The sequence below is a fragment of the Anomalospiza imberbis genome, chromosome 7, assembly GCF_031753505.1.
Source record: "Anomalospiza imberbis isolate Cuckoo-Finch-1a 21T00152 chromosome 7, ASM3175350v1, whole genome shotgun sequence".
Lineage (NCBI taxonomy): Eukaryota > Metazoa > Chordata > Aves > Passeriformes > Viduidae > Anomalospiza > Anomalospiza imberbis.
In genome coordinates, this window is record NC_089687.1 from 27,463,389 (window position 1) to 27,477,581 (window position 14,193).

General features: G+C 40.0%; 1 long non-coding RNA gene across 1 annotated transcript; it reads right to left on the reverse strand.

Annotated features, from left to right (window-relative positions):
• Positions 1 to 4,651: 4,651 nt before the first annotated feature.
• On the reverse strand, positions 4,652 to 11,628 carry LOC137477314 (uncharacterized). Its single transcript, XR_011000926.1, has 3 exons — positions 11,509 to 11,628; positions 7,996 to 8,020; positions 4,652 to 5,399 (listed from the first exon to the last, which is right to left on the reverse strand). It is a non-coding gene; the product is annotated as an uncharacterized lncRNA (long non-coding RNA).
• Positions 11,629 to 14,193: the final 2,565 nt, after the last annotated feature.

The following is a 14,193-nucleotide window of genomic DNA, read 5'->3' on the forward strand; positions in this document are numbered from 1 at the left end:
ACGCACAAACAAAACACCCACGACGCGCAAGGACAGCGCTGGGCCTCGTGCAAGGAACTATTCACGAACTTCTCCGTAAGTGAAAGTAAACAGGCCACATCAGTCACGGCCAGCAGATGAACTTCAGCCTCGAGAAGAGATGACCCAGAGGGGACTTCATACTGTGTATAAATATTTAAAGGGGGAGGGAGGTGTGTGCTATGAGGAGGGATCAGGTGATGTTGAGCACGAGAGGCGCCGAGAAGAAATGATGCACACAGGAATTCCACCTGAACGTGAGAAAGAACTTCTTTACCGTACAGCGACCATGCATGGGAACTGGCTGTCCAGAGGCTGTAGAATTTCTCTCTCGGGAGATAACTCAAGAACTGTCTAAACACATCCTTGTGCCTTGTGCTCTGGGATAACCCTGCTTGAGCAGGGAGTTTGGCCCAGATGACCCACGGTGATCTCTTCCAACCTTACCCATTCTGCGATGCTGTAAATCTCTATGAATACTAATGGCAAACAATGAGAATATAGAAATTTACCACAAGTTTTTCAGTAATCAGTGTTTTAAAGTGCCACCTAAAAGGTGCAAATAAAATACAGTCAGGATTGTTAACACAAAGATAAAGAAGCAAAGAGTAACTATCCACTTAAATTTCAACACTTCCATAAACAACTACAAACCAGATTTACTATCAGCATTGGCAGTCTCACACTGTCATAAGCATTTCCCTTAACCCAAACACATATCAGTTCTAATTTTTTTAGCAATAATTGCCACAAGTACTAGAAAATCATGGTGTTCCCTCTCAAAATGTTTGCATACCTCTTTTCCAGCTAGCATAAATGGGACTTCCTTGGTCATACCACACCTCTATTTGACTCCCTCTCCTCAGCCAGGAAATGAACTTTCACCCTCACGGTTCGGAGGCAACACTCGAGCCTTACTGTTTTCAACCAAGGATTCTGAAACTGCTGCACTGAAAATCATTCAAGGTGCAATTTATAAGGAGAACGTATCCAACCCACCCTGCAAACCAGGCAGAGGTGGCAGCGTTTCCTCCTGGCAGGGAACCTCCACAGTGGGACAGCACAAGGCTCGCTGTGCCAGCAGTGCCCCAGGAAACCTCGCTGGCCGCGTTCTGCTCTGTTCAGGCATGGCGGCTTTGCTGAGTATCTGTCAAATGCACTTGTCCACCTGCTGCAGAAAGCTGGGCGTGAATTACATAGTCAGTGTTATTGTGGGGCCACAGGTTGAGAATGTCTGCAATTGGAGTAATATCTTCAGAAGTATTCAGATCTTCAGTAAATGCTTGTTTATTTTAAACAACATAACTTGGAAGTCCAGGCTTGTATTTGTGTAGGGAGAGTGCTCTTTACAGTAATGCCAACATTTGTCTGCACCCTGAGTTGTATGAATTTTGCCTGGGAATTTTGGAAACGATTCTGAAGTTCTGAAGAATGGTAGATTATATTCATAAAACAAGGGTGCCACTGACCTTTCAGCAAAAGAGAATAGATGTGAATCAGGGAACTGAGATTCATCTAAAGGAACACAGTGGCAACACACAGGATGAAAGGCTCTAAAGGCTTTACAAATTATATTTGGATGAGGGAGAGCAGGGAGAAAGAGAATGTGGGAAAAAGAAGAATGAAAAAGGATCCTGCTGTTTAGCTCATGCATAAACTGTATGTGCCTAGCCAAAGGTCACTCCTTTTATTTTCTCATTAATTTCAATGACGGTAAATGGTATATGAAGAACAATCTAAAAATAAGAACAGCCAGAAATAGCTTAGGGTTTTTGTGTGACAGCGTGGCAGGAAGAAAAACCTGAACTGAAACTTTATTCCAGATCTTCTGGCTTTTGAAAAAGTAGTGACTTAAAGTTAATTATTTAAGATGAACTGTAAATCTATTTAGAGAAGTTAAACAAAAGTTGTGGTCTACTTTTTAATGCATTTTCCAATAAAGTTTTTATACTCTGTGTACACTTAAATGAATTCCTGAGGGTTTTTTTTTCCTACTGTTCTTGTGAGAAATAGTCTATATGGACAGTTTTGTGGGGGAGTTTTCTGGGTTTGAAACACAAGTGAAAAAAACCCAAAACACTAAGTACTAGGCAGCTGTAAACAAACAGAGGAGGAATAACAGCTTTGGGAAGCTTTCAGGTGCATGCAAAAGCTGGCACAAGGAAATTGCCATCCACAGCAACTGAAAGTAGAGGCTGAAATGGGAACATAAAAGGGATAATGTATGTTTTGCTGTGGGGGTCATGAATGGCTGCCTCAAACAAATCTTCAGACAACAGGACCTCTTCATACAGAGACTGATGCAACATCTGCCAACCTTTTTTTTCTAGGGAATAATGGGCCAATATCTAGAAGGCAATCTACAGACAAGGTGACACAGATTCTACAGCAGCATTGAAAGAATTTTAGCATTACTCCACCAGCTTTTTAATTTTTTGCAGCAGATGTGCAAATCTGCATTGGTTTGCAGCATATTTGACTGTATGCTGAGCTTACATTTGCAAAAGAGGACACCAGCTGCCCAGTGTTTAGTTCTCATCTTCTGTTTATGCCAAATAGCAGTATGAACCTTATGGTTAACACACGTTGCAGTGCTTCACTTTCTGTGTAGAGGTTAGCAATTGATAAAGGTAAAATGATAAGCAACAACAATTAAGCATCCCAGCTAGAACATTTGGGCTATATTAGAAGTGAGATGACCTGCTCAAAGCACCAACTTTGGATTTTGCATTAAATCTTTAGGTCACTTTATTTTCTGCACAACCATGGTTGTATTTCTGATGTGATCCCAGAAAACTCATTTGATTTCTCTTGGCCTCAGTTTGCCATCTGCAAAGAAAGAAAGGAATTTCCAGCCCCCAGTGTATATGACAAAGATTAACAGATACTCCAGGTGTAACTGTACAATGTAGTAACTTTGGCAGGAAAGGTGTCTGAATGATTTCTTGCTCACTTGCAGCCTCCCTGACTCCATTCTGGCACTGTAATCTATTATTCTATTCAGTTTTTGAAACCTACCCGCAGTCCAGACCACTGAAATGACCTGGGTTAAAAATACCCATCACACCCCTCGTTCTTTAAAGATTTTTTTTAACTGACATCCAGTTGTTATTGAAGCTCCAACAGCTGGTGACCTGTCATGAAAAGGACCTTGAAAAGTGACATGTCATACTCTAGCATCAGATAATGAGCTGCAGTAATGCAGAGGGATGTCACAACACAGCCTTTGTAAAGTCACTGTTTTTGAAGGGGAAAAACACCCCTCACATATGATATGGATTCAATATTGATTAGTACTTGATTAGTCTTGGGGATGGAGATGGAACAGGAGCCAAGTGAAAGCAAAGGTAATAGGACAATTACACACGGATATATTTTTTCTCATCTCCTTCACACACCTACTGCTCCCACAAGACTGACAGACTCCAACGCTTCCGTTGCATCAGTAACACCACATCCTCTTGGACCGCTTCTTGGCAATCAGTTTTAAGGTACTGCCTGAAGCAGGTTACTGCTGTTTTTCCTGACTACAGATAAGAGAGAGTAGCAAAGAAAGAAATGGTGCAGAGAACTTCTCAGCTGTAGAAATAAAGTGCAGGTTTTCTGAGTCCTGCCCAGTGCACTAACGATAAAGCCTCATCTCCTGCTATTTGGTGAGGTCTGTTGCCTCCCCACAGGGACTGTGTGCCATGTGCAGCAGCAACAGGAGACCATGGAGCAGGGAGGAGAGGTATCTGGAAGGGAGCTGAGGTGTGTTTCTCTAAATATGTATTAGTTTGTTGGTTTCAATACCAGAATCAGTGATTAGGAGTTTGTTAATTGGCAACAAATTAAATCAATTGAAATTCCCCTGGCTCAAAACTGTTTCTGGATCACAAGAAGGGAAAATTGATTCAACACAAAAATTTGGAAATAAAGTAGTACAGTCACAGTGGTCTGGCAACAGATCTGAGGGTGAAGATACAGAAAACAGCAAATTAAAAGTTGTGCAGCAGTTGCTAATCTAGGGCATAAGTATTACAAGGGTCTTTTAAGCCAGAAGAAGGAGTGATAATAACATTTTATCCTGGCTTTTGTTAACAGCAGTTAAAAACCGGAATGTTAGCATAAAGAAGTTCAAAGACAGGCACCAGAAGTGATTAACAGGAATATATCTTCAGGAGATAGGTGTTTACATGCTTGGCTTATGAGAAAGCAGCCAAGCAAAGAAAAGACAGAGGATCCTTCCAAGGGACCTGGGTGGAATCCCAAAGAGCATTATATAGAGTGTAAACATGGAAAGAAGAAAAAGAAAATTTATGATAACTATAAAAAATTCTGACAGCCACAGTGGACCAAAACCCTAGAGAGCTTGGCTTCCTACATGTTATCAGCAGAAAGCTGTATTCAACATTCAGAAAAAATTTAGGAATAGAAAAGCCTCTCCACTCGCCTGTGCAATCCCAAGCAAAGAAATGAAGGACGGCATCTTTTTTAGCTCCCAAAGAGGTCAAATTCAGAAAGAATAATTCACAACCCACACATAAGTCAATGGCCATTATGTTTGCTTAGACAAGACCTGAATTTGATTAAATGCTTATGAGCACGGAGACTACATACTATATTTTAAAAAATCTGTTTTGCAATGAGACTATTTATATAAAAGTTAATTTCAATTGCTTTTCTGAGATCTCACATTTGGTTAAAAATACAAAGTCCCCAAAGGACTGTGATAGTCAGAGTGCAATATTCTAAAAAATATTTTCATTTTTACATTTTATTTTTTTAAGATTGGCAAAGAGGCTAGTTAAAACCTTCACAGAAACATGCAGCTGAAAAAAAGAACCTGAGCATTTTCTGATTCCAGAAGCAACACAGCTGTATCTTGTGGTTTCTGATGTTTCAGAGTGAGTGGACTTGAGCAGGGTGGTAAACACTTAAAAATGACTGAAGTTTAAAAACAAACAAAAAGAAGCCTTGAGCTCACTCTTCTAGTAAATGGGAAAAAAAGTGAGGGAAAGCTTGGCAAAAATCAGCATAATAGTGGGCTTATTGTTGAATCTGAAAGCTTCATTTTCCAACGGTGTCCCTTTCCTGGGAAGCGGCACAACCACCCTGAAAGCGCTTTCTATAGAGAAGATAAATTTGTGGTGGAGATTTATGCACATTCAGATTAAGTCAGAAAATCAGTAATGAAAAGGATAATTAAATAGAGAGACAAAAACCTAGAAGAAAAATTACCAAAAGCTCCCAAAACAAACACAGCTAACAATACACCATATCTATCAGGTCCTGGGATTCTGACTCTGACTTTGGCACCCATTCTTGCTTGAGCAACACACAGGGTGAGCAACCTCATCCTCTTCCTCACTGTGTTTCCCAGGACTCTGGAGAAGGGCAGTCTGCAAAGCGGCAGATTCTGTGTGAGCAAGATGAGGCTTGGTATCTTTGGTCCTCTCTGTTTCTTTTTGCACAAGCTCTTAATTCATCAGTAGGTGGAAAAGTATAGGAAGAAAAAAATATTCTATACTTATTTATGGAACTTATTTATGTTTGAGGCCACAGCACTCCTGGTCCTGAGGGAGCATCCAAAAAGAAGGGGAAAGATACAGGGACGACTCTCAGAGACATCAGTCAATCTCAAACATATCCCAAACGAACAAACAACAAAAAAAAGTGGTTGGTTGGAAGAGTTCCTGAAAACGGCTTGCAGTTCCAGGATATTGAAGCTGGGTTAATGCTCATCTTTTTGAGGAGTCCCACCATGCATTCAGAGTGCTGGTATGCACTCAGCACCAAAGAGACAGCCAAAGAGGTACCTCTGTTAGCAGCTGGGGTAGACTCCTCTGTGGTGGAAGCAGACCCTGGGGCAGAGGCGGCTCTCGCTGTTCAGCTTCAGGCATCCCAATGGAGTGCCTAAGGCAGCAGCCTCGGGGCCTGGGCTGGGGGGGAGCTGTAGGTGTCCCACTGACCCTGCAGGAGCCTTCAGCCCCAGATCTCTAGACTGAGGTGCCTGCAGTTAAACTGTGAAAATCCCCAGTGCAGGGATGACTTTGTCACAGTGTTGTTTGTGTTACTTTCCTGCAGCACCTGCCTGTAAAGAAAACTGCCCTCAGTAACCCAGAGGCACTGTGCCGCTGTCTGATCTAGCAGCTTTATATTCCCAAAGGGCTTGGGCCACCCCAAAATTTCAGCAACAAAAGAACAGGGAACTTCCATTAGCTGGTAGCACTAGCAGATTGCTGTCCTCTGTCTGGTCTTGATACTGTGAGGAGGAAATCAAGAGTTCATAAGCTAAATGAGAGCTTTTGAACATTACAGTCTCCATTTTACAACCAGCAGCCCTGTCTTTCTAGGCACAAGTAAATGAGGGTCTGTGAAAGCTGCTTTTGACAGAGGTCACTTCTTCCCTTTTGACTTTCAAAGATGTACAGCCATCTCAGAGTGCTGATGTTAAAGCAAACACACTGACTGAACAAAATTTAGCAAAAAAAAGCTCTTTAACTCTAAAATATGAAAACTCAGTACTGAGTCATAGTTCAGCGTGCAAACTTGTCCAGCTTTAAGGATATGATGTACAAATGCTGCAAGTATGTGACAATCTTTAGTTTGTGCACCATGACTTTGACATTATTTAATTTATTTACTTTCTAAATGTTGTCCCGCATCTCTAAAGTGGATTCAGTCCTAGTGTCTGATTAATCTCATGTGGGAACTAAAAACAGATGAAAAAATTGACATATAAAAGATGTGGATCTGCTTCCAAGTTTTGCAGTGCAAGATGATCTGTAGTAGAAACTATTTACAATCCTTTCTCTCACACCACTGGACAAAAAAAAAAAAAAAAAAAAAAAAGCTCCACAAGAAGTGTAGCAATTCCAGTTTCTGCTTCAGAGTTCTGTTCTAGGCAGTGTGCAAAATGCTACTTCAGCCCCTGCCCTACTCTCCTTTCTGCTATCAAGAATAATTTACAACAGTTTGAACTTTTTTCTGTGGGGCTAGGTGAGTTTATAGATGACAATTTACTTTCTGCTATTAATATACCAGGCTAAATTCAAACAAAAATCTCCTTGCAAAAAATGCCACGCCACTTACTAATACAAAGCAAGACAATCTCCCTTAAACACCAAATCTGATAACCAAATATTCCACTGCTATTTGAAGATGTATGGGAGTTTAACTACACTTACATTGGTGTAAAGAAAAAATGCATATAGCAGGCAGCCATGCAAAGTAGGGACCACACTCCAGGATGGGCTTTGCATGTGGACATTACTCTGGTTTCCTTCACATCAAAAAGTCATCTGCACAAGATAATCCTAGCCGGAAGGAAAAAGGGAGCAAAAGTATCGAGTGCTTTGAAGTGTGGTTTCAAGATCAACATGAAACTTATCTGGGAAGCAATGTAAATAACAAACGTGGCACATTTAAATTATGATTTAACTACTAACTCAGGAGTTTGGGAGTTGAGATTATGGTTGATATAGTGACATGTCTGACGGTATTTGAAAGAAAGGATGATCAAAAACATATAATCAAGTTGGAAAAAACAATAAATGCAAGTACTATAGCTTTAGTGTTGATACACAGCATACAGGGAATTAAAGGAAAGTACTAAAACATAGTAATTACAGAAGAAACTAAAAGGTATCAAGTCCCCAGGGGTTTGATCAATCAGCAGAGTGCTTTAGAAGTCCAGTGATCATAACAGAAAATATGTAAGCAATGTGATTCAGAAATTACCAAGGTAACTTAAGGTTTAATATGGAATAATGCCAAGCATAGATTTTATTTATTTCAGAAAAGACTGAAGGAAGGCTCCACAATGTAAAATCCAAATACCTGAAAAGCAAAAGGAAAGTGTCCCCAGGGCTCTGCACTAGGAAAGCAGCACCTCTGTTTAACAAGGAGAGAGTCCCAGCTCAGAAAGTGCCTCACCCATGGCTGCACAGGAAAGCTGTGCAAAGACTGAACACAGCCCTCCCCCAGGAAACTTACCTTATAGTGGCTGTTGAAAGTTATCCTAATTTTTTTTTTAATTAAATCTGCTTAAAACAACACTCTGGCTAAAAAGAAGAACCAAATCCATCTAGGTGGAGTTACTTGATTTCATGCACAAATACAGCCTGCTACACTTAAAGACCAGAAATGACTGTTTATGGACTGAGAAGAGAGCGGTAACATTAAAAAACCTAGAAGACAAAACTGAAAAAGGGAGATATATAAAGGATAGATACAGATTCAGTGTAAAAACCCACCAACTTTGGGGTCATCCTTTGTACAAGTGTCATACTGCATGTCACAGGATTGAGACGATACTTCTGTAGTCATGGTCCCCAAATCTTCTAGAATGTAATGAACATGTACCATTTGTGACCCAATTTATTATACAAGAATATAACCCATTATTAATTATAATCCTTATGCTGGCTTCAAATTTTTTTGAGAAATATTACATTATTCTATGCCAGAGTACTTCTCCCCAAGAATACACAAGGAGTTAACTCACACATAGATGGATATTGTTACTTATCAGCACTTCACTGCCATTACCATGGCAGCAAGGCAAAGACCATTTTGTTCTGCCCCATTCTTCCCTCAGAACTGACAGTTCGCTTCCAAATACAGAATCTTAACAGAAACGAATGTCTGAGGCCAGATTTTGCATTGTGTCCTAAAAGCTCAATCTGATATGAAGTTTAATGAAAAGGTGGAACAAAAGGCTGTCGTTTCGTAAGCCTAACTGAACATTAGGAGGCTGATTATGCTGTTTGCAGTACAATGTGCACAAAAAGATTCAAACAAAACTGAGATCCAGCATTTTCTGGGTAATATGTGCCCCAAAAACTATCTGCATCTTCTGCTGCTGCTCACAGACAAGTGCAGGGATGAGCACGTTGCTGCTTCCTACAGGACACCTATGATTGCCAAGAAGGAACACGTACAATGAAATTACAATAGGTTCATCAGAAACGTGTGGAAAACAGTGAGGGGAGTGCACCAAAGGAGTAGTCAAGAATATGTAACATGCCAGCCATCATTACACTTCACATCTGCATACCCAATACATTATCAATATTAATAGGACAACTGGTACATGAGGGGGCTCTGGGGCATCAGAAATGCATTTTCTGATTTATGCTGACACTTTAGAGCTTGTCTAAAGAATAAAAAAACAAAGGGAAAGAATACTACAGACAAATAATCTAAGGAATATGATCACTTCCTAGCTGGTTCAGGCTCTTTATCTGACTCCATAAAGGTCCAAAAATTAAGGAGTCACTGTGACATAAAAAAATTCCTCCACCAATCCCATTAACCAGAGCTCCATGGATGAACAATTCATAGGAGCTCTCCCACCATTCCTGAGTAGAAACAATTTGGATGAACTATAGAAGGCAGGAGAGCAAGGCTTAGTTAAACAGAACTTACACAAATAAACTGGGAAACAACTGGAAGGAAAGGTCGAGAAGACAGAGAGATGTAGGGGAGGCAGAAGGCAGCAAGTCTTACTCTTCTGGACAGGAGGTTCAAAGTGTGTGTGTGTGTGTGTACACCATGAAAGATCCAGATGGGCTTCTCCACCCAACAGTGTAGTTTGCTCATCTACATTCTGGGAGACAATTACCTGAACAACCTGTTCTCTCTTGTAAAACCTGTCATGTAATCCAAGTTTATCCTGCTGAGCTGACCACAAAATAACAAAGTACTTAGCTGTTCCCCCCCTTATGTCACAAACACTGCATAAGCTGTGTTTTGTCTACAGCAAAGTGAGAGTTGATATCTGCACAGGAACAGAGGCAGACAAAAAGAAATCAAGAAAGGGGACAGAGTGAAGCTGCAGGCTGCAACAGTTATGCCATTTGATTCCCAGCTTTAAATAAACCCTTTGAAGCAGAACAGGTTTTTTATGTTAAAAAAAGCTGCTTTTCAGTCAGCATCAGTTTATGGTTGCAAAAATGACTCCACTTGAACCCCAAACTGGATATTCAATGCTGAAAAAAATAGCGGAAAATTTATGTGCAGATCCCTATCATTCCCACTGCTCCCATGCCACATCCAACACTTATTAGCTGCAGCAGTACTAAATCTTACAGTTACAGGTGACACTGTTTTGCAGGCACAGTTCAAAAACTTTACCTTCATGCCTACAATGAATGGTACAGCTTCACAATGGAAAAGTCTGAATTAACTTCAGAAAAATAATATGTATCATTCCTGTGAACTTCACTTATTGAAAAGATCTTCAAGAGCCACAAAAGAGAATATCCCGTGTGAACAAATAAATGCTGAAGCTGCTGGGTTTCATAGCCTTCTCCTCTCTCCTACACCTTGTTAAATTAGACTACAAATACCAAGCAGAAGTGCAAATAACTTCCTGAATAGAGACTAAGTTTGCACCTACCTGACGAAACTTGGCAATTTTGCTAATCAAATCCACATATTTTATTCTTTTGTTAAAACCAGAAAGTTGAAGGACAGGAGGCATATCTAACAGAGCTTTCAAAATTATGAGTAACGTACACACACACCAGTGGTAGAATGTCACTGGTATTTTCTACTATATAGATCTTGCTTCAGTATTTAGAGGGTTCACCCTTGCTACCTGTGAGATCACCAGGACTTAGGAGATTTGATAGCACTTATATTGGCATCAAAATTCCCAAAGTTTTATATTCTCCATGAGAACTAATGAATATGGCCTTGACAAATAGTTGCTGTGTATTTGTATTTCTGTAACAGCTGTAAATTAAGAATTGCAAACTTGACTACATGCTATATCAAACCTTAAATCCCAGAAGTACTGAGCTGTAATAAAACAGGCTAGGAAGCTGTTGTTAATTTAAACTAAATTATATAAAGGAACAGCTGCATTTCCAAGAACAAAGCCCCGAAAAACAAAAAGCAATGAAGAAAAGACAAGCCTACAAAATGGCTCTCCAAAGGGAGAAAACTTCAGATTTACATTAAAATCTAATGTGGGACTTTAAGGTAAAGTAAAATGCAGTTCTAATACTTGTTCCAGAGATACCAACAAATGGCTACAAGTCCCTTAGCAAAGTGTTGTGATTAAAAAAGTTTGAAAGCTACACAGTGACCAAGTGAGATGAAATGCTGGCAGTTAGCCAGATATGGGTTCAGGATGATATAATTTGTCATGCTCAGCATTGATTGCTATTGCAAAGCTGCTCTGGGATCAAAATCTTGATTATAATCCATCAAACCAGTAACTACAGTGAGTTGAATGGCTAAGCAATTGTGATGACACAGCTGGCTGCAGGGATGGTGCTAGAAATTAATAAGTGAAGCTGCTATTAGCCTGTAGAAAGCCTTAGAGAAATGGAAAAGCAGTATGGTAATTGCTAATACCCACAACACAGGAATGATATCAAAAGTTTTATTAAAAAGAAACCAAATCATGTCATGCTGATTTTTGAAGGAAAAAAAACTTATGCCTGCTGCTCACAATCTCATAATTTAAACAAAAAGTGTGTCTATACATCTCTTCACCTGGTATAAGCAGAAAAACTTTGTTCTCTTCTGAGTCAGCTACAGTCACAGGCTATACTCAGGGAGCACCAGGAGAAAGAATCAGAATAGCGGATGATTCACACTAACTTTGGGAAGCAGCTTTCCCAAGCAGGCAATAGGACCACTGTCACACAAAACTGATTTTGCTTGGGCCACTGCTGGCACTCGGCCTCTGTCTCGCCTACATGGACTGTCCATGCAAAAACCAATTTGGGCACTTCTGCCTCCCTGAAAGCAGAACTCAAGGACACTCAGCAATTCTGACCAAGTACTGCTTAGCTTGCTCTGGTAAGTCACCTCAGAGAAGTCTTCAGTGTGACTGAAATCCAGCAAGAGTATTCCCCTCTTTGGTTTGTGCTTCCTACTGCCTTTGACCCTTCATCTCCCATCTGTGGGATTCTTGCCTGTAGTGCGTTTCTTTCATCTAAATATAGCAGCTCTTCAGTCTTTTTGTCTTTCTGCTACAACCTTGGCTTCCTTTAATGGATCCTGCATGAAATTAGACCTAGTTTGCATTCTAATCAACTTTGGTGACTTATGCTTTTAATTAATCCTTAATATTCCTCCCATCTCTATGGATGGTGCATTATAAAAACATGTTTATATGTGACATTGTGGTTTCAACTTCAGGGGAAAAATGTCTGACAAGTGGTATATATATAAGAAATATATGTAATTTATCATAAAACATTATGATTTTATTCTCTCCAGCTGGAGTAGCAGACAAGTTAATATGGTTTTTCAATTTAAAAAGTTCCATGTGATTAATTATTCCACAAGGAGCAGGGCTCCAACAAGGCCCCTACTTGGATACAACCTCTATGGGATTCTCAACATATTGTAACTTGCTGGATCTGAGTAACCCCTCTCCAAAACCACAGCAGGCCTCTGACTGCCTTGCACGCAAAAATTTAACAGGTTAATTGACCAAATCATGCTCACTTCAATAGCCCCATTGTGTTCAAAATTTGACCCACAGAAGAGCTCTGAAAGTTCAGAGCACAATATAAGTGGTAAGTATTACTGGGTCGCATTTTGAGGTTGTTGAATCAGTTGTCAGAATCTGTTGTCAGAATCAGTTGTTACTTAATGTTTATTCAGCTTCTGTTAAAGTAGAGCACTGAATCAAAAACCAAGGAAGGACATCCAAATTTCACCCATTATTAATAATTTGATGTTATCAATTCAATTTAACATTCCCTGGCATCTTTTACTCTTGCCTGAGTATCACTCCAGATAAAAGACATTCAGCTGTCACTTATAAAGTGTGATTTATTGCTAGCCAACCTGCTCATCTGATAGTTGAATGAACCAAGAAGTTTCTGTGTGGGTTCTTCAAATAATCTTTCACTTCAGTTATATTTATTGCCAGTTTCCGATTGTATTTAACAATAATTAGAGTAATCACTCCAGAAATGACATCTGGAAAAATGCATATCCTAAGAGTATTCATAAACCAGCAACTTCTTTTAAGACATCAAGATCTTTTCCCATCATATCAGACATATGGGTCTGGCATTAATTATAACCTACAAGTGGTTCAGAGCAGTGAGAGTTTTCTTCATACCCATAAGATTAGTTCTTTCAGCATTTCCCATCTCCTACTAAGTATGTTTTATTAGAATATTTATTCCCATTTTTATTTTGAATACAAGAGTTAAAAGATAAGCTGGGAAGTAAAATTCTGAACCAATCATCTAAAATGCTTGGTCCTAGGAAAATAATACAGGAAAAATAAGGGTCCCACTGCCATCACTGCCACTAAGATTTCATCTTCTGTTCCCTGCCAGCTCAGCAGTTTGCAACACCAGGACTAAAAGCATATTTGTCAGTCTTCTGGTTTTCAGGTATTATTTGTTTGGTAAAGTAAAGCAATGTTCATTTCTACATTTTAAAGATGAGAGACACACCTTCTGTCAGCTGAGGGAGTGACATTTCAGCCCGGAAAGAAAACCTGCACTTGTTAACACCAGTGGCACAGGAGCATATCATAAATCCGACCTCAGTGTCTCATTTCTCAGTCACAGTCAGTAATTGATGGTTAAGAAAGAGTGTGACAAGAATGAAAATGGGCAGTGTGCCTTCTCTACTAAAGTCTCCCAGTTTCCAGGACTGTGCAGCTTGGGCACCTTCCTTCTGGCATGGTGGAAATTATCAGGATGAAGATCTTAATCTTTCAGGGTTTGAACAAGGGAAATGGTGAACAGCACCTGAGTGTGTCATTTATATGGATGACAATTCCTAAAATCCAAATAGTTGCCTGGATCAAGGCCAGGCTCCTCAGCCCCTTGCAGAACTGAAACATTAAAGCCTACGGGACCATGGGAGATGGAGGTTAATTTCTTAGTCCTGGCTGATTCTACTCTGAGGCTGCCAGGGTTTGAAAGAAGGCAAGCCTAAACTCTGTTATGATCTCAGTGGTTACTCAAAGGTATCATCTGGAGTGGGCACTTCTGCCTCCAAAAACGCTGGGCCAGACTGGAGATCTTTTTTCCTTCCACTTCTGCAAACTTCAAAAGAACTTTAACAAGGTATGCAAGCATTAGAATATTTCAGCCTAAGGTAAAGGAAGCACATAAAGAAAACTTACTTGCACTTCAATCCTAGGAAAGGAAACAGCCCAGCTTTAGGATTTAATCCATTTAAAGGCAACTGACTTTATTG